We start from the raw sequence: 22,286 nt of genomic DNA, 5'->3' as shown, positions 1-22,286 counted from the left end.
TTTTCTTCCAGAGACTAGGGTACAGAAGGACTTACCAGTGGTCCAGTGGTTAAGACTCAAGGCTCCCAGTGCAGGGGGCCCAGGTTTGATCCCTGGTCAGGGAACTAGACCATACATGCCAATTATGAATTTCCATGCTGCAAAGACTTGGTGCAGCCAAATAGATATTAAAAAACTACACAGTATGGAGAGACACAAGTAACTAGAGAAACAAGACACACCACCTTAGCCAAGTGATCACTCCAAGGTTAAGCCATAAGTCATGCTGTCCATTCTTCTGACATGATACAGTGAAAAGGGCAGCTCATGTCTGTGGCTTTCCTCCCCCAAATCCATACTCCCAATATAATCATGATAAATCCAAACACCAGGCAAACATAAATAGAGGAACAGCTTACAAAACCTGACCTGTACTCTTCAAAATCGGCTTCCCTGATAGCTCAGTTGGTAAAGAATCCGCCTGCAATGCAGGAGACCCCAGTTCAACTCCTGGGTCAGGAAGATCCCCTGGAGAAGGGATAGGCTATCCACTCTAGTATTCTGGGACCAGCTGCGCAGTGCAGAACAGCTGAGAGGAAATACCCCATGTCCAAGGTCAACAGTGGTGGCCATGAGGAGATACCCTACATCCAAGGTCAGGAGCAGTGGCTGCACTTTGCTGGAGCAGCCATGAAGAGATACCCCAAGTCCAAGATAAGAGAAACCCAAGTAAGATGGTAGGTGCTGAGAGAGAGCATCAGAGGGCAGACAGACAGAAATCTAGCCACAATCACAGAAAACTAGCCAATCTGATTCCATGGACCACAGCCTTGTCTAACTCAATGAAACTAAGCCATGCCGGGTGGGGCCACCTAAGTTGGACGGGTCATGGTGGAGAGGTCCGACAGAATGTGGTCTAATGGAGAAGGGAATGGCAAACCACTTCAGTATTCTTGCCTTGAGAACCCCATGAACAGTATGAAAAGGCAAACAGATAGGATACTGAAAGATGAACTCCCCAGGTTGGTAGGTGCCCAATATACTACTGGAGATCAGTGGAGAAATAACTCCAGAAAGAATGAAGGGATGGAGCCAAAGCAAAAAGAATACCCAGCTGTGGATGTGACTGGTGATAGAAGCAAGGTCGATGCTGTAAAGAGCAATATTGCATAGGAACCTGGAATGTCAGGTCCATGATTCAAGGCAAATTGGAAGTGGTCAAACAGGAGATGGCAAGAGTGAATGTTGACATTCTAGGAATCAGCGAACTAAGATGGACTGGAATGGGTGAATTTAACTCAGATGACCATTATATCTACTACTGTGGGCAGGAATCCCTCAGAAGAAATGGAGTAGTCATCATGGCCAACAAAAGAGTCCGAAATGCAGTACTTGGATGCAATCTCAAAAATGAAAGAATGATCTCTGTTCATTTCCAAGGCAAACCATTCAATATCATGGTAATCCAAGTCTGTGCCCCAACCAGTAATGCTAAAGAAGCTGAAGTTCAATGGCTCTATGAAGACCTCCAAGACCTTTTAGAACTAACACCCAAAAAAGATGTCCTTTTCATTACAGGGGACTGGAATGCAAAAGTAGGAAGTCAAGAAACACCTGGGCTAACAGGCAAATTTGGCCTTGGAGTACAGAATGAAGCAGGGCAAAGGCTAATAGAGTTTTGCCAAGAGAACCCACTGGTCATAGCAAACACCTTCTTCCAACAACACAAGAGAAGACTCTATACATGGACATCACCAGATGGTCAACACAGAAATCAGATTGATTATATTCTTTGCAGCCAAAGCTGGAGAAGCTCTATACAGTCAGCAAAAACAAGACCAGGAGCTGAGTGTGGCTCAGATCATTAACTCCTTATTGCCAAATTCAGACTGAAATCGAAGAAAGTGGGGAACCACTAGACCATTCAGGTATGACCTAAATCAAATCCCTTATGATTATCCAGTGGAAGTAAGAAATAGATTTAAGGGACTAGATCTGATAGACAAGAGTGCCTGATGAACTATGGGCAGAGGTTCGTGACATTGTACAAGAGGCAGGGATGAAGACCATTCCCATGAAAAAGAAATGCAAAAAAGCAAAATGGCTGTCTGAGGAGGCCTTACAAATAGCTGTGAAAAGAAGAGAAGCGAAAAGCAAAGGAGAAAAGGAAAGATATACCCATTGGAATGCAGAATTCCAAAGAATAGCAAGGAGAGATAAGAAAGCCTTCCTCAGGAATCAATGCAAAGAAATAGAGGAAAACAATAGAATGGGAAAGACTACAGATCTCTTAAAGAAAATTAGAGATACCAAGGGACATTTCATGCAAAAACAGGCTCAATAAAGGACAGAAATGGTATGGACCTAACAGAAGCAGAAGATATTAAGAAGCAGTGGCAAGAATACACAGAAGAACTGTACAAAAAAGATCTTCACGACCCAGACAATCATGGTGGTGTGATCACTCACATAGAGCCAGACCTCCTGCAATGCAAAGTCAAGTGGGCCTTAGGAAGCACCAGTACGAACAAAGCTAGTGGAGGCGATGGAATTCCAGTTGAGCTATTTCAAATTCTAAAAGATGATGCTGTGAAAGTGTTGCAGTCAACATGCCAGCAAATTTGGAAAACTCAGCAGTGGCCACAGGACTGGAAAAGGTCAGTTTTCATTCCAATCTCAAAGGAGGGCAATGCCAAAGAATGCTCAAACTACCGCACAATTGCACTCATCTCACACGCTAGCAAAGTAATGCTCAAAATTCTCCAAGCCAGGCTTCAACTATACGTGAACTGTGAACTTCCAGATGTTCAAGCTGTATTTAGAAAAGGCAGAGGAACCAGACATCAAATTGCCAACATCTGCTGGATCATGGAAAAAGCAAGAGAGTTCCAAAAAAACATCTATTTCTGGTTTATTGACTATGTCAAAGGCTTTGACTGTGTGGATCACAATGAACTGTGGAAAATTCTTCAAGAGATGGGAATACCAGACCACCTGACCTGCCTCTTGAGAAATCTGAATGCAGGTCAGGAAGCAACAGTTAGAACTGGACATGGAACAACAGACTGGTTCCAAATAGGAAAAGGAGTATGTCAAGGCTGTATATTGTCACCCTGATTATTTAACTTACATCCAGAGTACATCATGAGAAACACTGGGCTGGAAGAAGCACAAACTGGAATCAAGATTTCTGGGAGAAATATCAATAACCTCAGATATGCAGATGACACCACCCTTATGGAAGAAAGTGAAGAAGAACTAAAGAGACTCTTGGTGAAAGAGGAGAGTGAAAAAGTTGGCTTAAAGCTCAACACTTAGAAAATGAAGATCATGGCATCCGGTCCCATCACTTTATGGCAAATAGATGGGGAAACAGTGGCTGACTTTATTTTGGGGGGCTCCAAAATCAGTGCAGATGGTGACTGCAGCCATGAAATTGAAAGACACTTGCTCCTTGGAAGGAAAGTTATGACCAACGTAGACAGCATATTCAAAAGCAGAGACATTACTTTGCCCACAAAAGTCTGTCTAGTCAAGGCTATGGTTTTTCCATTGGTCATGTATGGACGTGAGAGTTGGACTATAAAGAAAGCTGAGCACCGAAGAATTGATGCTTTTGAACCGTGGTGTTGGAGAAGACTCTTGAGAGTCCCTTGGACTTCAGGGAGATCCAACCAGTCCATCCTAAAGGAAATCAGTCCTGAATATTCATTGGAAGGACTGATGTTGAAGCTGAAATTCCAATACTTTGGCCACCTGATGCGAAGAGCTGACTCATTTGAAAAGACCCTGATGCTGCAAAAGATTGAGGGCAGGAGGAGAAGGGGACGACAGAGGATGAGGTGGTTGGATGGCATCACCGACTCAATGGACATAAGTTTGGTTAAACTCCGGAAGTTGGTGATGGACAGGGAGGCCTGGCGTACTGCAGTCCATAGGGTCGCAAAGAGTCAGACATGACTGAGCAACTGAACTGAACTGAACTCCTCAAAACTGCCAAGGGCACGAAAGACAAGGAAAAGCCAAGAAAAAACTATCACAGCTTGGAGACTAAAGAATCATAATGATTGAATGAAGTGTAGGATTCTGAAACAGAGAAAGGGCATCAGCAAAAATAAACTGGGGAAAGCCAAATAAAGTTTGTAGTTTTGTTAACAGTATTGCACTCATGTTAATGTCTCAGTTTTGGTAAATGCAGCTTGATTATGGAAGATGTTATCTTTCAGGGAAGCCTGGGGAAGAATGTACAGGAAATCTATACTATCTTTGCAAGTTTTTTGTAATTTCAATGGCTTCCCTGGTGGCTCAGTGGTAAAGAACCTGCTTGCCAATGCAGGAGACATAGGTTGGACCCCTGGTCCAGGATGTGCCGAGGAGTAACTCAGCACCACAGCTACTGAGCCTGTGCTGCAGATCCTGGGAGCCACAACCACTGAGGCCATGTGCCACAACCGCTGAGGCCCATGCTCGCTAGAGTCCGTGCTCCACACAAGAAAAGCCACCGCAATGAGAACCCACACACCACAGCTGGAGAGCAGCCCCCACCCCCCGCAACCAGAGAAAAGCCTGTGGAGCAATGAACACCCAGCACAGCCAAAATAAATAAATAAAATTATTAAAAAATAAAAGTATTTCCAAGTAGATTTAAAATATAAAAAGGAGAGAAGGAGTGAGAGCCCTAGTTCCCCCTCCCTCGTGGCATGAACTCTTTCTGCAAAGACTAAACTGGGAAGCGCAGAATGACCGATAGCTGTGGAGCAGGTGCCCTACTGGGAAAGAAGGGCATGACCTAAGCAGTACACGCTGAATGGTAAGACCCAACGCCAACCTTCAAACTGGTCCTCTGGGCCCCACTTGTTAGAGAGCCCCCTGCGTATGAGAGACGGAGAATAAATTCATAAAAGAACACGTGGATATCGATATCAGTCAGGGCCCAGTCCTCAGTGCTGGCACAGGGCAATCTGTGACCTGAAACAGGTCCTCGTTGTGACACTAACTTAATTTGGGCTCCAGGGAGATATTTTTCTGCATCTCTTGTTCTTGTCCTCCGTTCTCCTCTAAATAAAAGGTGACTGTCCCTGAAGCCTGTGTAGGCGTGTGGGTTGTGCTTCTGCTATCAGACAGACTTTGCTATGGAAGGAATAGGAACAGCACAAGCACTTTGGTAAGAGAAAATGCAAATTAAATAGTTGGACAAATCCTCTCTGAGCATGGATGAAGTAGATACTTGTAAAGTCTCAGAGTGTTGCATGTCCATTTTTTAAATTTCACTTCAAATTCTAGTTGGAGTATCCAGTGTGATATTCACTAATTAGCATACTATTCAACACCAGGATGCAGGGCAGCTGAGAAACACTTTGTAATATTAAATAATTCATATTACTAATTCCATACATGTATGTATGTTCAGATGTAACAAGTGTGAAGTGAGCTATGCATTTTACACTGACAAATGGATACTTACTCTAGAATTGCAATTTGTTTTACTTTTATAAAGTGTTTAATATGATTTTAACAAAGTGTTAAGTGTCAATTACTAGATAAATGATAATGAGAGATGGAGCATGAGACAACTTCTCGGTCTTCTGTCTCTGAGTCATGGTTTCATCAAGCAAGGTTTACACAACAGGTAACATTTATCCAATGCTTCTCAAACCAGAGGCAATTTCCTCCCTTGCCTCACCTGGGGTTGGGGTGGGCGTTTGGCAATATCTGGAGACATTTTTGATTGCTGTGTCTCAGGGATGGGGTGCTACTGGCCAGGGATGGAGGTGGAGGCCAGGGCTGCTGCTAAACATCTCACAATGCCCATGGCAGCCCCACAACAAAATAATCCATTCCAAAATGTTAATAGTGCCACAGCTTAGAATTCTATTTTGGATAAATCTAGGAGTTTGGGGTTCTCTAAGCCTTGACGTTTTCATATGCTGCTATTCCATTTGTTAAAACCCCACTATTCACTAATCTAGCTTAGCCTGACATTCATATAAAATGCTAGCAAAGTATATGAATTCATATACTAACATAATTTACCAAATCACAGAAGCAATCTCTGAATGTGGCTTTCAGTTATCTCAGCCCTATGACTACAAGCTATAAGAGATTTTTTTTTTTTTAACAACACTATCCCATAAAGGCTTTCAGTTGTACTCCATTAAAGCAATACTTCTGCAATGTGAATGTGTCACCTGCTTGCTTTAAATTACCCCATGCCATTAAAGGCACCCATCATGGTGAAATCAGGCCTGTTCCCCTTTAAACTGACCTATGGCAACAGCTATCTGATTCCCCAGAACTTCCTGCTCAGGGAGTACATATTCCCATATAATCATATAAGATAACTTGATCAGCTACTTTTCCATTTCATATGAAATGCCACTCTACCATGATGGAATATGAGAGCAAGTCTGTGTTTTGCCTGACCTCTATGTAGTAACCACTTCCCTGACAACATGTTGCCTGCAGCCCATTGTCCGGAACCACTGACAGTAAGCTCCATGGAGGCAGGGACTAAGCCTGTCCTATTTATCACCATATCCCCAGCACCTAGGCTGTGCTGGGCACACAGCAGGCACCTAGATAGTATTTGCTGAATTAAGTCAAATGTCAATTCCTCTAAGAAACTTCATTATAGTACTTATTACATATTTTCCTTCGTCTGTTTTCCCTCCTCAACTAAGTCTCTGGAGGCAGAGGTCTAATAACAAAGATACCTAGTAACCTAGTAACCAAGATACAAGTAAGACCTTTCAAACAACTCCTACAATAAAGTCAACATCCCTACTACCATCGTCAAAAGAACTGTGAAAGAACTGAGAGCTTAAGAAAGAACAGGCTCTTCACACAGGGAAGTAAACCTAAAAAGGCAGAACAGCTTAGGCTTCTAAGTACCCACAGGACTGGTCTCCAAAAAATAACCAAACTGCTGTCACCCCTACCCCCTAAAAGTGCCCTCTTAAAACAGCCTGAATTTTTTTTTTACATTCTAATAATGAAAGAAATTCTTTCAAACTTAAGTTCATTTGAATAGGCATTCCTCTTTAAAGTATCAACTATATCCGAACACAAGAGGTTGGCTACTAATAATCCATATATTCATTCTCTCTTCCTCTCAAAGTCGCTCAGTTGTGTCTGACTGTTTGTGATCCCATGAACTGTAGCCCACCTGGTTCTTCTGTCCATGGAGTTCTCCTGGCAAGAATACTGGAGTGGGTAGCCATTCCCTTCTCCAAGGGATGTACCCGAGCCAGGGATCGAACCGTAGGCCCTTGCATTGCAGGCAGGTTCCTTACCATGTGAGTCACCAGGGAAGCCCATGTATCCATTAGGGCAAAGCAATACAATGGAGTTATTTTTTTTTCTAATATCAGAGACTCTCCAAAAGATGAACGTAGATAATTCTGGATCAAAGAGAGCTTTGACAGAAGAAGACAAGCTCAGATGGACCGGAGAATCGTGGTAATTAGGGTAATTAGCACCAAACACCGGAGAAGGCAATGGCACCCCACTCCAGTACTCTTGCCTGGAAAATCCCGTGGATGGAGGAGCCTGGTGGGCTACAGTCCATGGGGTCGCTGAGGGTCAGACACAACTGAGCGACTTCACTTTCACTTTTCCCTTTCATGCATTAGAGAAGGAAATGGCAACCCACTCCAGTGTTCTTCCCTGGAGAATCCCAGGGATGGGGCATCCTGGTGGGCTGCCGTCTCTGGGGTCGCACAGAGTCGGACACGACTGAAGCAACTCAGCAGCAGCAGCACCAAACACTACGAAGCACAAGAGGGGCAGATAAGAGAAGTGCAAGGATGCCGAAGACAGAACACCGCCGATCTACACCTGCCTTAGACCGCCTCAAGGCTTAGAGACATCTCCTCTCCTATTTCCGTACTTCCCCTGCGCTCTGGTTAGTGCTGTGGTTCACCTGCTTCCAAATTAGGGATTCCATGATGGATCCCGAGAGGAAGCTTCTTCTGAACATGAAGTCCACTAAATACCACCACTGTGCTGCTCACTTTCCTTGTAGTCCCAAAATGGTGCGTGCCCAGTGCTCCCATTGGTACTGTTGAGGGAACAATCAACTTTCTGCCCCTTTGGAAGGTCTCAGTGCAGTTCAGTCGCTCAGTCGTGTCCGACTCTTTGAGACCCCATGAGTCGCAGCATGCCAAGCCTCCCTGTCCATCACTAACTCCTGGAGTTCACTCAGACTCACGTCCATCGAGTCAGTGATGCCATCCAGCCATCTCATCCTCTGTCGTCCCCTTCTCCTCCTGTCCCCAATCCCTCCCAGCATCAGAGTCTTTTCCAGTGAATCAACTCTTCGCATGAGGTGGCCAAAGTACTGGAGTTTCAGCTTTAGCATCATTCCTTCCAATGAACACCCAGGGCTGATCTCCTTCAGAATGCACTGGTTGGATCTCCTTGCAGTTCAAGGGACTTGGAAGGTCTAGAAGGTCTCAAAAAAGACTTTTGATGATTTCATCACTTGAATAAAATATGTGACACAGAGCTAAGAATGATTCAGTGACTGCTAACTGAGTACAAACTGAGTAATTCCACTGAAGGGGAAAAACAAATCACTGACACAACCAAACACTGTTCCTAATCACTGCACTGCCGCTCCATAGAAACATGGCAGCTTTCACATGAGAAAGACAGTCTGAGCACCATGTGTAAGGCACAACAATGAAAGCAAAGGTACGTCAGAAAGTCATTTCCAAACGGTGAGAGGTATGTGATTTAACTGTGTGTTAACGGAAATACCAGGAATGGTATATTTTAACTGAGTGCAAAATAATGGTAGTGTGCACAGAGGGTCTTTTTTCCTTTTTTGGTTAGTGCTGTCAGTGTTCAAAAAATGGTTGTTTAACAGTTTAGATTCCAAGGTAGCAAAATCTGATTTTTTTCAACAGTGACTTGAATAAGTGGTGTATCCTAGGAAGTCTTAGATCATACTTCTGAGTTCTTAACTTTATATAGTGTTTTTATGTATTAATATTTTTATGAACTGATGTAGATTTTTAACACATATAAGCCTGTGTATTTTTGTAAATAGTTTGCAATTTATTTCTTGACCTATATGTAAATATCTAGAGCCCCATTTTCTCAAAGCTTATTTGAAACTGAGTTGTAGGTTTACCATTTTGTTTGCTTTGGTCGGGGGTGGCAGGGACAGAAGGGATTTTGTACTCTGATCGTCTAAATGGAGATACTTTAAGGTTTAAAGTGTCGCACTGAAAGCAATTCAAATATTGACAAAAGTACTTCAGGTTAAAACAGGAACAAAAAAAGACAGTGTCACTATGCTGAAATAAAAATCACTTTGTTGAATGCTATGCATAGTTTAATTTCATCAATTTTGAGAAGATTTACAAAAATCACACCTAATTTTATGAAACGGAGATTACAAACCAGTGAAAGGAAAAGGAAAAGCGAAAGGAAAAAGCAATCATTAGTCTACTTCCTATATCAGTTCAGTTCAGTTCAGTCACTCAGTCATGTACGACTCTTTGCGACGCCATGAACCGCAGCACGCCAGGCTTCCCTGTCCATCACCAACTCCTGGAGTATACCCAAACTCATGTCCATTGAGTCGGTGATGCCATCCAACCATCTCATCCTCTGTCGTCCCCTTCTCCTCCTGCCCTCAATCTTTCCCAGCATCAGGGTCTTTTCAAATGAGTCAGCTATTCATATCAGGTGGCCAAAGTATTGGATTTTTGGCTTCAACATCAGTCCGTCCAATGAACACCCAGGACTGATCTCCCCCAAGATGAATTGGTTGGATCTCCTTGCAGTCCAAGGGACTCTCAAGAGTCTTCTCCAACACCACACTTCAAAAGCATCAGTTCTTAAGCGCTCAGCTTTCTTCACAGTCCAACTCTCACATCCATACATGACCACTGGAAAAACCATAGCCTTGACTAGATGGACCTTTGTTGACAAAGTAATGTCTCTGCTTTTCAATATGCTATCTAGGTTGGTCATAACTTTCCTTCCAAGGAGTAAACACCTTTTAATTTCATGGCTGCAGTCTCCATCTGCAGTGATTTTGGAGCACAAAAAAATAAGTCAGCCACTGTTTCCATTGTTTCCCCAACTATTTGCCATGAAGTGATGGGACTGGATGCCATGATTTTAGTTTTCTGAGTGTTGAGCTTAAGCCAACCTTTTCACTCTCCTCACTTTCATCAAGAGGCTCTTTAGTTCCTCTTCACTTTCTGCCATAAGGCTGGTGTCATCTGTATATCTGAGGTTATTGATATTTCTCCCGGCAATCTTGATTCCAGCTTGTGCTTCTTCCAGCCCAGCGTTTCTCATGATGTACTCTGCATATAAGTTAAATAAGCAGGGTGACAATATACAGCCTTGACGTACTCCTTTTCCTATTTGGAACCAGTCTGTTGTTCCATGTCCAGTTCTAACTGTTGCTTCCTGACCTGCATTCAGATTTCTCAAGAGGCAGGTCAGGTGGGCTGGTATTCCCATCTCTTGAAGAATTTTCCACAGTTTATTGTGATCCACACAGTCTAAGGCTTTGACATGGTCAATAAAGCAGAAATAGATGTTTTTCTGGAACTTTCTTGCTTTTTCAATGATCCATCAGATGTTGGCAATTTCATCTCTGGTTCCTTTGCCTTTTCTAAAACCAGCTTGAACATCTGGAAGTTTATGGTTCACATATTGCTGAAGCCTGGCTTGGAGAATTTTGAGCATTACTCTACTAGCGTGTGAGATGAGTGCAATTATGCAGTAGTTTGGGCATTCTTTGGCATTGCCCTTCTTTGGGATTGGAATGACAACTGACCTTTTCCAGTCCAGTGGCCACTGCTGAGTTTTCCAAATTTGCTGGCATATTGAGCGCAGCACTTTCACAGCATCTTCTTTTAGGATTTGAAATAGCTCAACTGGAATTCTATCACCTCCACTAGCTTTGTTCATACTGATGCTTCCTAAGGCCCACTTGACTTCACATTCCAGGATGTCTGGCTTTAGGTGAGTGATCACACCGTGATTATCGGGGTCATGAAGATCTTTTTTGGACAGTTCTTCTGTGTATTCTTGCCACCGCTTCGTAATATCTTCTGCTTCTGTTAAGTCCATACCATTTCTGTCCTTTATTGAGCCCATCTTTGTATGAAATGTTCCCTTGGTATCTCTAATTTTCTTGAAGAGATCTCTAGTCTTTCCCCTCTATTTCTTTGCATTGATCCCTAAGGAAGGCTTTCTTATCTCTCCTTGCTATTCTTTGGAATTCTGCATTCCAATGGGTATATCTTTCCTTTTCTCCTTTGCTTTTCGCTTCTCTTCTTTTCACAGCTATTTGTAAGGCCTCCTCAGACAGCCATTTTGCTTTTTTGCATTTCTTTTCCAAGGGAATGGTCTTCATCCCTGCCTCCTGTACAATGTCACGAACTTCCATCCATAGTTCATCAGGCACTCTTGTCTATCAGATCTAGTCCCTTAAATCTATTTCTCACTTCCGCTGTATAATCATAAGGGATTTGATTTAGGTCATACCTGAATGGTCTACTGGTTTTCTGCATTTTCTTCAATTTAAGTCTGAATTTGGCAATAAGGAGTTCTTGATCTGAGCCACAGTCAGCTCCCAGTCTTGTTTTTGCTGACTGTATAGAGCTTCTCCAGCTTTGGCTGCAAAGAATATAATCAATCTGATTTCGATATTGACCATCTGATGATGTCCATGTGTAGAGTCTTTTATTGTGTTGGAAGAAGGTGTTTGCTATGACCAGTGGGTTCTCTTGGCAAAACTCTATTAGCCTTTACCCTGCTTCATTCTGTACTCCAAGGCCAAATTTACCTGTTAGCCCAGGTGTTTCTTGACTTCCTACTTTCGCATTCCAGTCCCCTATGATGAAAAGGACATCTTTTATGGGTGTTAGTTCTAGAAGGTCTTGTAGGTCTTCATAGAACCGTTCAACTTCAGCTTCTTCAGCGTTACTAGTTGGTGCATAGACTTGGATTACCATGATATTGAATGGTTTGCCTTGGAAATGAACAGAGATCATTTTGTTGTTTTAGAGACTGCATCCAAGTACTGCATTTCGGACTCTTTTGTTGACCATGATGGCTACTCCATTTCTTCTGAGGGATTCCTGCCCACAGTAGTAGATATAATGGTCATCTAAGTTAAATTCATCCATTCCAGTCCATCTTAGTTCGCTGATTCCTAGAATGTTGACGTTGACTCTTGCCATGTCCTGTTTGACCACTTCCAGTTTGCCTGATTCATGGACCTAACATTCCAGGTTACTATGTAATATTGCTGTTTACAGCATTGGGCCTTGCTTCTATCACCAGTCACATCCACAGCTGGGTGTTTTTTTGCTTTGGCTCCATCCCTTCATTCTTTCTGGAGTTATTTCTCCACTGATCTCCAGTAGCATATTGGGCACCTACCAACCTGGGGAGTTCATCTTTAAGCATCCTATATTTTTTCCTTTTCATAGGGGTTCATGGGGTTCTCAAGGCAAGAATACTGAAGTGGTTTGCCATTCCCATCTCCAGTGGACCACATTCTGTCAGACCTCTCCACCATGACCCATTCGTCTTGGGTGGCCCCACACAGAATGGCTTAGTTTCATTGAATTAGACAAGCTGTGGTCCACGTGATCAGATTGGCTACTTTTCTGTGATTGTGGTTTCCATCTGTTTGCCCTCTGATGCCCTCTCTCAGTGCCTGCCGTCTTACTTGGGTTTCTCTTACCTTGGACTTGGGGTATCTCTTCACAGCTGCTCCAGCAAAGCGCAGCCACTGCTCCTGACCTTGGATGTGGGGTAGCTCCTCTTGGCCACTGCCCCGACCTTGGACATGGGATAGGTCCTCTCAGCTGCCACCCCTGACTTTGGACTTGGGGTAGCTCCTCTAGGCCGTCACCCCTGACCTTGGACGTGCAGTAGCTCCTCTCGGCCACCGCCCCTGACCTTGGACGTGGGGTAGCTCCTCTCAGCCGCCATCCCTAACCTTGGACGTGGGGTAGCTCCTATTGGCTGCTTCTGCGCTGTGCAGCCGCTCCTAAACTTAAAGTGAGGTCCTTCTCATGAGGATTGGTGATCCTTTTTATAAATGGAAACCTGAAGTCACCTAGGCATGCCACAAGTCAAATACACTGACTTGTGAGGTAAGCAAGGCTTCAGCTTGAGCCGAGAACTCTGCTACACCCAGGTTGTAATTTCTGCAGAGATACCTTCCTCTTGCTAACCCTTTCAGCTGTTTCTCCCCATTTGTCTTACACGTAATCCTTGAAAACAAGTATGAGTTTACAATTGCATAGTCACAACAGACAGAAAACTAGAACCATCTGGGGAGCTTTTTCAAAAGATACACACCTAGAGCTTGACCTTAAGAAATTTCCATTTCTTGGGTGGGGTCTGGGCACATGATCTTGAAAAAGTCTCCAGACAATTCTGATATAACCTCTCTGAAAGAGAAGTGTTTCTCTGAAACCATATTTAGGCTTTTTTCCTGAAGAATCTATACAAATGATCCCTGACTTGCAATGGTTCAACTTAGGACTTTGACTTTACAATGGTGCGAAAGGGATACACCTTCAGAAGAAACTGTACCTTGAATTGTGAATTTTGACCTTTTCTTAGGCTAGCAATGGCATTCTCTCTTGATGCTGGGGAGCCACAGTTCCTAGTGAGCCACACAATCACAAGGGGGAAACAACAGATACACTTCCAACCATTCTGTGCCCACACAACTGTAGTTTTTCACTGTCAATACATAAGTCAATAAACTGCATGAGACACAACACTACATTATAAACAGGCTTTGCGTGACATGACTCAGCCCAATAGTAGGCTAATGTAAGTGTTCTGAGCACGCTTGAGGTAGGCTAGGCTATGCTATGATGTTCCGTGGGCTAGTGCACTAAATGCATTTTTGACTTACAATATTTTCAACTTACAATTTCAACTTAGGTTCATTGGGACACAACTCCATCACAAGTCAAGGAAGACCTATATACATAAGAAAGGGTGGGGGCAGATTTAGAAATTGAAAATATAAATATCAACTTAGGAAACTAAAAAAAAAATTCAGTAGTCATTTAATGCTGCTCACTGATGTCTAATTCTCTTTCCTAAACCCAGAGAACCACACTTTTCCCTGCTTGTCTGAAGTTGGACCTGGCTAAGTTACTGGCTTCCGTCCATGAAACATAAACAGCAGTGCACGTGTCCCTTTCAAGCAGAAGCTTCAAGAGACAGTGCACAAGCCACGGCACCCCCTTTCCCTTCCCTTGTGATGGTGGAAGCACATGTCAAGGTGGAGCTTCCATCAGCTGAGATCCCTGGCTGACTGTGATGAAAAGGCTCTGTCATCCCAGGAGTAAGAAATAAAGACTTTAGTGAAAAATCATGGAAATATGAAAGCTGTTCATTGCTGCTGTTGTTCAGTTCCTCAGTCATGTCTGACTCTGAGACCCCACAGACTGCAGCATGCCAGGCTTCCCTGTCCTTCCCTGTCCACCTCTCAGAATTTGCTCAAAACTGAGTCAGTGATGCTACCCAACCATCTCATCCTCTGTCATCACCTTGTCCCGCCTTCAATCTTTCCCAGCATCAGGGTCCTTTCCAATGCTCGTTAATGCAACATAATCTACTCTGTCCTAACTTATAAACTGGCACATCTTCTTTCAGAGTCTAAGCAATTTAAAGAGAATCGGTTCTGTCTTCAACAATGACTAAAAACTTACAGAGATGGTGCTGATTAGAGGGAAATGGGGGAGCTTTAGCGTCAGAGAGACCTAAGTTTAAATCTGTGGTGTTGCTTGCTTATTGTAATAATAAAAATTAGTATATAAAGTCTATATAATATACAGTTACTTTCAGCAACCACTAACACATGCGAAGCTGCTTACTACGTGCCAGGCATTGTGCTGAGCACTTTACATGGGTCATCTCGCTTACTCTTCCATTTTGAAGATGAGGAAAATGAAGTTTAAGGGTGTTAAATAACTTGCCCAAGGTCAGAGAGCTATGAGATGGTGGAACGAGGACTCTAACCCAGGCAGGGGGGCCACAGCGCCCGTGGTCTTCACGACTCCTCTACGCTGTCTCCCAGAGCGACTCCAACCAGATTAGTTTCCATCTCAGCTTCCTCAACTTAGGATGAGGTTGAAAACTACCAGGCAAGGTGTTTATGAGGATTAAAGGAGATACTATCATTCCTGGCATACAGTAAGCATTTAAGACATGGTAGAGTCGGACATGACTGAGTGACTTCACTTTCAGTCTTCACTTTCATGCATTGGAAAAGGACATGGCAACCCACTCCAGTGTTCTTGTCTGGAGAATCCCAGGGACGGGGGAGCCTGGTGGGCTGCCGTCTATGGGGTCGCATAGAGTCGGACACGAATGAAGAGACTTAGCAGCAGCAGCTAGTATTTTTCAGTAGCTAAAATGTCACTCATTTGTGCCTATTCTATAAATGGAGATTAGTCAATATGCAATAAAAGGTAACGTTAGTGAACACCTGTCATGACCTATGGGAATGCTGTACTGTAAAAAGACAGGCAGCACAGGCACAATAATCAAATCCTACATTACTATGCTTGCATTCCTTAATGGCTGATATGGAAATTATTGCTAACTTCCTTAAATAAAGGTTTTTTAAAATAAAGATACAGTGTACAAATAGCACCCATAAAATTTCCAATCATGTATCCATTAACTTCAAACCATTATTATTATTATTTAATATTTATTTATTTTCTTTGGTTGTGCCAAGTTCTAGTTGCAGCACGTGGGATCCGGTTCCCTGAGCAGGGATTGGACCTAGGCCCCTTGCATTGGGAGCATGGAATCTTAGCCACTGGACCACCAGGGAAGTCCCAAGCCATTATGCTTTAAAGTCCAAGAAAAAAGATTTCAAGAATAGTGAGAAGATATTTTATGCTCAGATCAGATCAGTTGCTCGGTCGTGTCCGACTCTTTGCGACCCCATGAATCGCAGCACGCCAGGCCTCCCTGTCCAACACCAACTCCCGGAGTTCACTGAGACACGTCCATCGAGTCAGTGATGCCATCCAGCCATCTCATCCTCTGTCGTCCCCTTCTCCTCCTGCCCCCAATCCCTCCCAGCATCAGAGTCTTTTCCAATGAGTCAACTAGCCACAAATGATAAGTTGGGATCATTCAATAACCTTATATTCACATATTAATTGTTGACTACATAAGAAAACACCATTATTAAATGTGAAACTATTTATTCTGGGCCCTTTCTTTAACTTCCTCATTTCTTTTGCTTCCTTATGTAACGTTGCAAGAGTATATACTTTCTACACAGACAATCATGTCTTCTGCAAAGACAATTTTATTTTCTCCCTTCCAAATCTGTATACTTTTCACTTCCTCTTTTTCATTAGTTAGGAGTTTCCTAGGCGGCTCAAGTGGTAAAGAATCTGCCTGCAATGTGGGAGACCTGCGTTTGACACCTGGGTCAGGAAGATCCCCTGGAGAAGAGCATGGCAACCCACTCCAGTGTTCTTGCTTGGAGAATCCCACGGACACAGGAGCCTGACGGGCTATAGTCCATGGAGTCGCAGAGTCGGACACAAGTGAGCGACTATCACTTTCACTCTCAGGACTTCAGTATGATGTTGAAAAGGAGGTGCCTTGCTCCTGATGTTAATGGGAAAGCCCCTACTGTCTCACTGTTAAGTATGACGGTCACTGTAACTTTTCTGTACATGTTCTTTATCCAGTTGAGGAAGCTTTCTCTATTCCTTTCTATTTATTCAGTTCTTATGATGAGTATTGGATTCTGTCAAATGCTTTTTCTGCATCTGTTGATAGGATCATGTGACTTTTCTTTGTCCTGTTGATGTGATAGATTATACTGACTGATTTTCAAATGCTGAACCATTTCATATGTAACTGCATATAATTCTTTTTATATGTTGTTGGATTACATTTGCTTACATTTTGTTGAGAACTTTTGTACCTATCTTCATGAGCAACATTGGTCTATAGTTTTCTTTTATATAATGTCTTTGTCTGATTTTGGTATCAGAGTAATGCTGGTCTCATAGAATGAGTTAGGAAGTATTCCTTCTGTTTCTATTTTATAGAAGAGATTGTAAAGAACTGGTATAATTTCTTTCTTAAATGTTTGGTAGAAATCACTAGTGACCACATCTGGGCCCAGTACTGTCTGTTTCAGAAGGTTATTACTTATTTAATTTAATAGATAAAGGCCTATTCAGATTGTCTGTTACATGATCTTTTGATAAGAGGGGTTCATTCCATCCCTCTTGTTAAGATCCTTCATAACTTACAGCTTCATAATTATCTTCTAAGTTTGGCATATGCTTTTTAGTCCATTGTCATTTCTTATCACTTTCAATTCCCGCATATCTGATTACATACATTTCCCCCCAAAATATCAAGCTCTGACATATCCACATGCATTTACAGAGGCATCCTCTGTATTCCAAAAGCATCCTTTTGTAACTTGTATTTGTCTTACTAAACTCACCTTTCTGCAGAAGCTGTTCTTGATGTCTCCAGGCAGTTTAGCTGTCCCATTCAACTTGTATAATAGAGAAACAAAAACTATTCTTTAAAACTACCAAAAATGCCAAGCTTTTAAATAGTTATTGTTCCATGTAATTCAAGGTATACAATAAGCTATATGATACTGACCTGGTTGTAGATTGTGTCCTTTATAAACATTACCTAAAACAGACACATTTGACACATCAATGACAGTGCAAAACTGAACAATAAAGCATCATTTCAAGATAAAGATTAAGTACATACCAAGACTGAAGGCAAACATGAGTACTCATTTGGACGCATGCTTAGATGCGTCATTTGTCAAGGCTGTATTATGAAATGTTTGAGTCTTTCTGTTTCTCTTATTTATTCTGAACGATTAGGAGCTTAAACTCTGGAGTCATACAGACTTGAGGGAAACACTACTTATAATTTGTGAGATCTTGGCCAAGGGAGTAAACCCAGTCTTGGTTTCCTCGGGGGATAAAAAAATAAATAGTAATTGGTAGTGATAGTAAATGATGATACTAATATTACTAGAGTTACTAAAAATAGTGTCATTATATAGACCTCTCTTTCCTTCCACATACAATGGTGGAAAGAAATATTTTTTTTACCATGACTCCATAGTGCCTTGTGAATAATAACCTATTGAAAAGAGAACCCCTTCTCCAACATAATTCTCGTTTTTCATTTTTATAACTTTGACAAAAGTAGTTGAATATAGCAGTCACTAGATGGAGCAACATTCCTAGCAGAGTAATCCTTCCTAACCAAGAACTTTCCATTTAGTATTTAATAAAAATAAATCCTGTTTAGAAAAAAATCACTCACAAGTAGGTTACCTGGTACATTTTGTTACGTGGTACACTTGAACATAAATGATTTCGAATACCTCAGAGATATGGATATGAGAAAACAAGAGAAATATTTGGATATACCACAGTCATATGTGCTATTAGAAGCTGAACTGGGTTCCCCCAAAAGTTGTATGTTGAAATCCTAACCCCCAGCACCTTAGAATGTGACTATATTTGCAGGTAGGGTCTTTAAAGAGGTAATTAAGTTAAAATGAGGTCATTAGGCTAGGCTCTAATCCAATATGACTGGTGTCCTTATAGGAAGAGGGGATTTGGACACAGAAGTATGCAGAGAAGACAACATGAAAACACAAGAAAAAGAAAATGATCTACAAATCAAGAATAGAGACCTGGAACAGACGCTTCCCTCAGGCTCCTGAGAAGAAACCAACTTTGCCGAACCTTGGTCTTAGACTTCTCACTTGCAGAAATGTAAGAAAAATAAAATTCTGATGTTTTAGCCATCCAGTCCATTGTACTTTACTATGTAAACCGCAGCAAACTAATACAGGCTTCCCCGATGGCACTAGTGGTAAAGAATCTACCTGCTAATGCAGGAGACGCAAGAGACTTGGGTTCAGTCCCTTGGTCGGGAAGATCCCCTGCAGGAGGAAATGGCAACCCACTCCAGTATTCTTGCCTGGAGAATTCCAGGGAGAGAGGAACCTGGCAGGGTGTAGTCAAGGGGGCTGCAAAGAGTAGGATCCGACTGAGTACACACACAGAGCAAACTAATACATGTGGAAAGGAATACCAGAAAGTGAGCGCCGTGCAGGCAAGCATTTTTGTCTTTTTTGTTCAGTGTTATATTCCAAGCACCTAGAACAACGCCTGGCACATAATAGGTGTTTGATAAATATCTGCTTTGTGAATAAAGCACATTAATAAAATTCTTGCCGTAGATGACTCTACTAAATACCAATGATGTTTTCTATTTTCATAAGATCCGAGAACATGAACACCCAGTGCTCTTACCAAGTACTGTGGTGTAATTGGTCTGCTGCCATAGCCCATATACAATAAGTCCTCTGGTGAAACTCCTGTTATGATTTAGTTCCTGGAGTAATTTCCTGAAGAACAGAAGAGTCAAGAAGACAAAAATACTACTGTAATATAATAAATGTGAATTAGTCCACAAAGAGAAACAGATCAACCTTGTTAGACCCCTCCTGGGGAAAATTCCATAGATACAGCTTGCTGGTAATGCTGTTCTCACATAAGCATTTGGTTAGCTGATTTCACCACAGGCATTGTGTACAGTCTGGAATCATAATTTAAAGGAAAAGTAAATACGACTTTTCTCTGCTGTTCTTCAAGTGCTTTTTAGGTGGACACAGAAAAAACACTAATTAAATTGCCTTCTTACATATTCAGTTACAAAGTCACGGTGCATGTCTGTCTTAAACCCATATCCACATCTTAATGTCATCACTATTATCATCAATCGATACTTAATTTGGTACCCTAAAGATGCTAGGAAAATAACAGCAAAATAAAAGAAATATGGAATGAATACTTTGATTTTAAATTATATGCAAATATCCTTTAAATAGGGCTTCCCTGGTGGCTCAGATGGTAAAGAATCCCCCTGCAATTTGGGAGAGCTGGGTTTGATCCCTAGGTTGGGAAAATCCCCTGGAGGAGGGCACGGCAATCCACTCCAGTATTCTTGCCTGGAGAATCACCATGGACAGAGGTGCCTGGTGGGCAACAGTCCATGAGTTTGCAGAGTCAGAAAAGACTGAGCAACTAAGCATAGCACAGCATATCCTTTAAATAACAGCTGGAGGAAAAATTCACCAAAATGATAATAGTTCTGTTAGAGGCAATAATACTATAAATAATTCTTTCTCTTTTCAATTTGTAATTTTATATAATAAGTCTCAGTTTTTAGAGCATAAAGTTCTAAAAAAAACATTCTTCTAATCATTACTGAAGTGAAAATCACTTAGTCGTGTCCAACTCTGTGACCCCATGGACGGTAGCCTGCCAGGCTCCTCTGTCCATGTGGATTCTCCAGGCAAGAATACTGGAATGGGTTGCAAAGCCCTTCTCCAGGGGATCTTCCCAACCCAGGGATGGAATCCAGGTCTCCCGAATTGCAGGTGGATTCTTTACTGTCTGAACCACCAGGGAGCCCAAATCATTACTGAAATTCCTTCAAAGAGAGAGGATGATACAACAGTATTTATTTTTAAAGTATGTTCTAAATTTTATTCATTAATTTTTGGCTGCTGCACGCAGGCTTTCTCTAGCTGCAGCAAGCGTGAGCTACTCTTCATTGAGGTGTTCGGGCTCTAGACCGAGACTTCAGTAGTTGGGGCCCACGGGTTCAGTTGCTCCACGCCCTGTGGAATCTTTCCAGATTAGGGATCAAACCCTCATCCCCTGCATTGGCAGGTGACCACCGGACCACCAGAAAGTCCTATTTATGTTTAATCAATAAATTTATATAGAATATGCATGAGAAAGCCAGAATACAATAGCTTCATGGGCAAATAAAATTGAGCATTTTAAACTCTTAAATCTGGAAATTCCCATCTACTTTGAAAGTAATTTAAAAATCAAGTCAAAACTTGTTCTCAGTTTGGGGCCTGGAATTAGCTCTCATACTGATGCAATCTGAAGCCAGGGCCAACACATGTTTATCAAAGTCTTCGTCCCAAAGGGAGAAGCCGCTTTTCTAATTCTCCAGAAGTGATGCTGCTGGGATTGCCTTGAGATTTGAATCAAGGCAGCAGGAGTAGTAGTACAAACATGAAATCCATTCCGAAATATTTCCCTTTCCAGCAAAAATGAAAGCTACTTTCCCACCATATACAATTTGTAATCAAGCCCTCCCTTATTAAAGGTTTTAATTAGCTGCTTGTGCATTCACTCCTTATTCCTGGGAACCACGGCATAAACAGGAAGTTCATGCCTCTGGGGCTCATTTGTTGCAGAATGGAAAATATGAAGCTGTGGACTTTCCCAAGGATGATTCAGAGGGAAAGGAGCCTTAAACTGCCATACTCTCCTCCTTCTTCTTCTTCTCCAGAAGACTTAAAAACCAAGCCACTTCACAAGCAGTACTCCACTCCCACGAATATAAACAGTTCTTTCCCGACGTGACTGGAGATAAACTTGAAAGTTCTGCCTTAGGCTTGTGCCATACTCTAGTGCCTGCACCCCAAAGCAACCATGATCTGCCACTCAACACCCTTACAATTGTGTGTGCTCCACTGTCTACGCTGACAACCACAGGGCTCCAGAGCTAAAACTAGAACGTCTACCATATCAACCACCCAGACACCACACTGTTGGATATTCTAAGGCCAAGCCGATGGAACAGCCCTGCAGCTTGACTGTAACGGTCGTTATACAAAACTAGGCCTGAGGTAAAATGACACAGAAGGATGCATACTTGGCGTGCCACTGTCGATTTCCTAGCTTTGATACTACACCTAAGATTTAACTATGAGAGGAAACTAGACAGAGTGGACACATAAGCTCTCGCTACTGTCCTCGCAACTTGCGGAGAATCTGTATTTATTTCCAGATGAAATGTTTTTAAAGGGCATCTGCTCGTGCACCTCACCATACTTTGAATGGCTTGCATCCGGACAAAGCATCCAGAATAAACAGCCTGGTTTTCCACCGTGAGGTTTCAGCCACCACCCAGCAGAAAGCTGGAGGTGGGGAATACTCTCGCTAGTGCTTTTCTCTCTGCCTGGGATTCCGTCACCGACCTCCCACCCCGCCTGTCCTCCTTCCCAAGGCTGGCTCCTTCTCATCTCTCAGGTCACACCTCAATGCCGCCTCCTTACAGAGGCTTTCCCTTGGCCCGGTATCTAGAGTGGCTACTCTCGGGGCTTTCTGAGTTCCCCGAACCCTTCACTGCGCGCGCCCGTGGCCACGCGTAACGATCTGCTTTGTTTACTTGCC

At 42.6% G+C, this 22,286-nt stretch overlaps 1 long non-coding RNA gene across 2 annotated transcripts in view; it reads right to left on the bottom strand.

Annotated features, from left to right (window-relative positions):
* The window catches only part of LOC109562738 (uncharacterized), a 79,300-nt gene that overhangs the window by 56,469 nt on the left and 545 nt on the right, over positions 1 to 22,286 (bottom strand). Inside the window, exons 2-4 of one of the 2 annotated variants that reach the window (XR_011568242.1) lie at positions 19,338 to 19,432; positions 17,650 to 17,682; positions 13,911 to 13,962 (exon numbers count right to left, since the gene is read on the bottom strand). This is a non-coding gene — a long non-coding RNA (uncharacterized lncRNA). Of the gene's footprint in view, positions 1 to 4,487; positions 13,963 to 17,649; positions 17,683 to 19,337; positions 19,433 to 22,286 lie in introns of those variants that run through there. The other variant, XR_011568241.1, reaches the window with a different exon arrangement.

This window comes from Bos indicus, chromosome 8, assembly GCF_029378745.1.
Source record: "Bos indicus isolate NIAB-ARS_2022 breed Sahiwal x Tharparkar chromosome 8, NIAB-ARS_B.indTharparkar_mat_pri_1.0, whole genome shotgun sequence".
Lineage (NCBI taxonomy): Eukaryota > Metazoa > Chordata > Mammalia > Artiodactyla > Bovidae > Bos > Bos indicus.
This window is presented reverse-complemented; position numbering and strand designations above follow the sequence as displayed.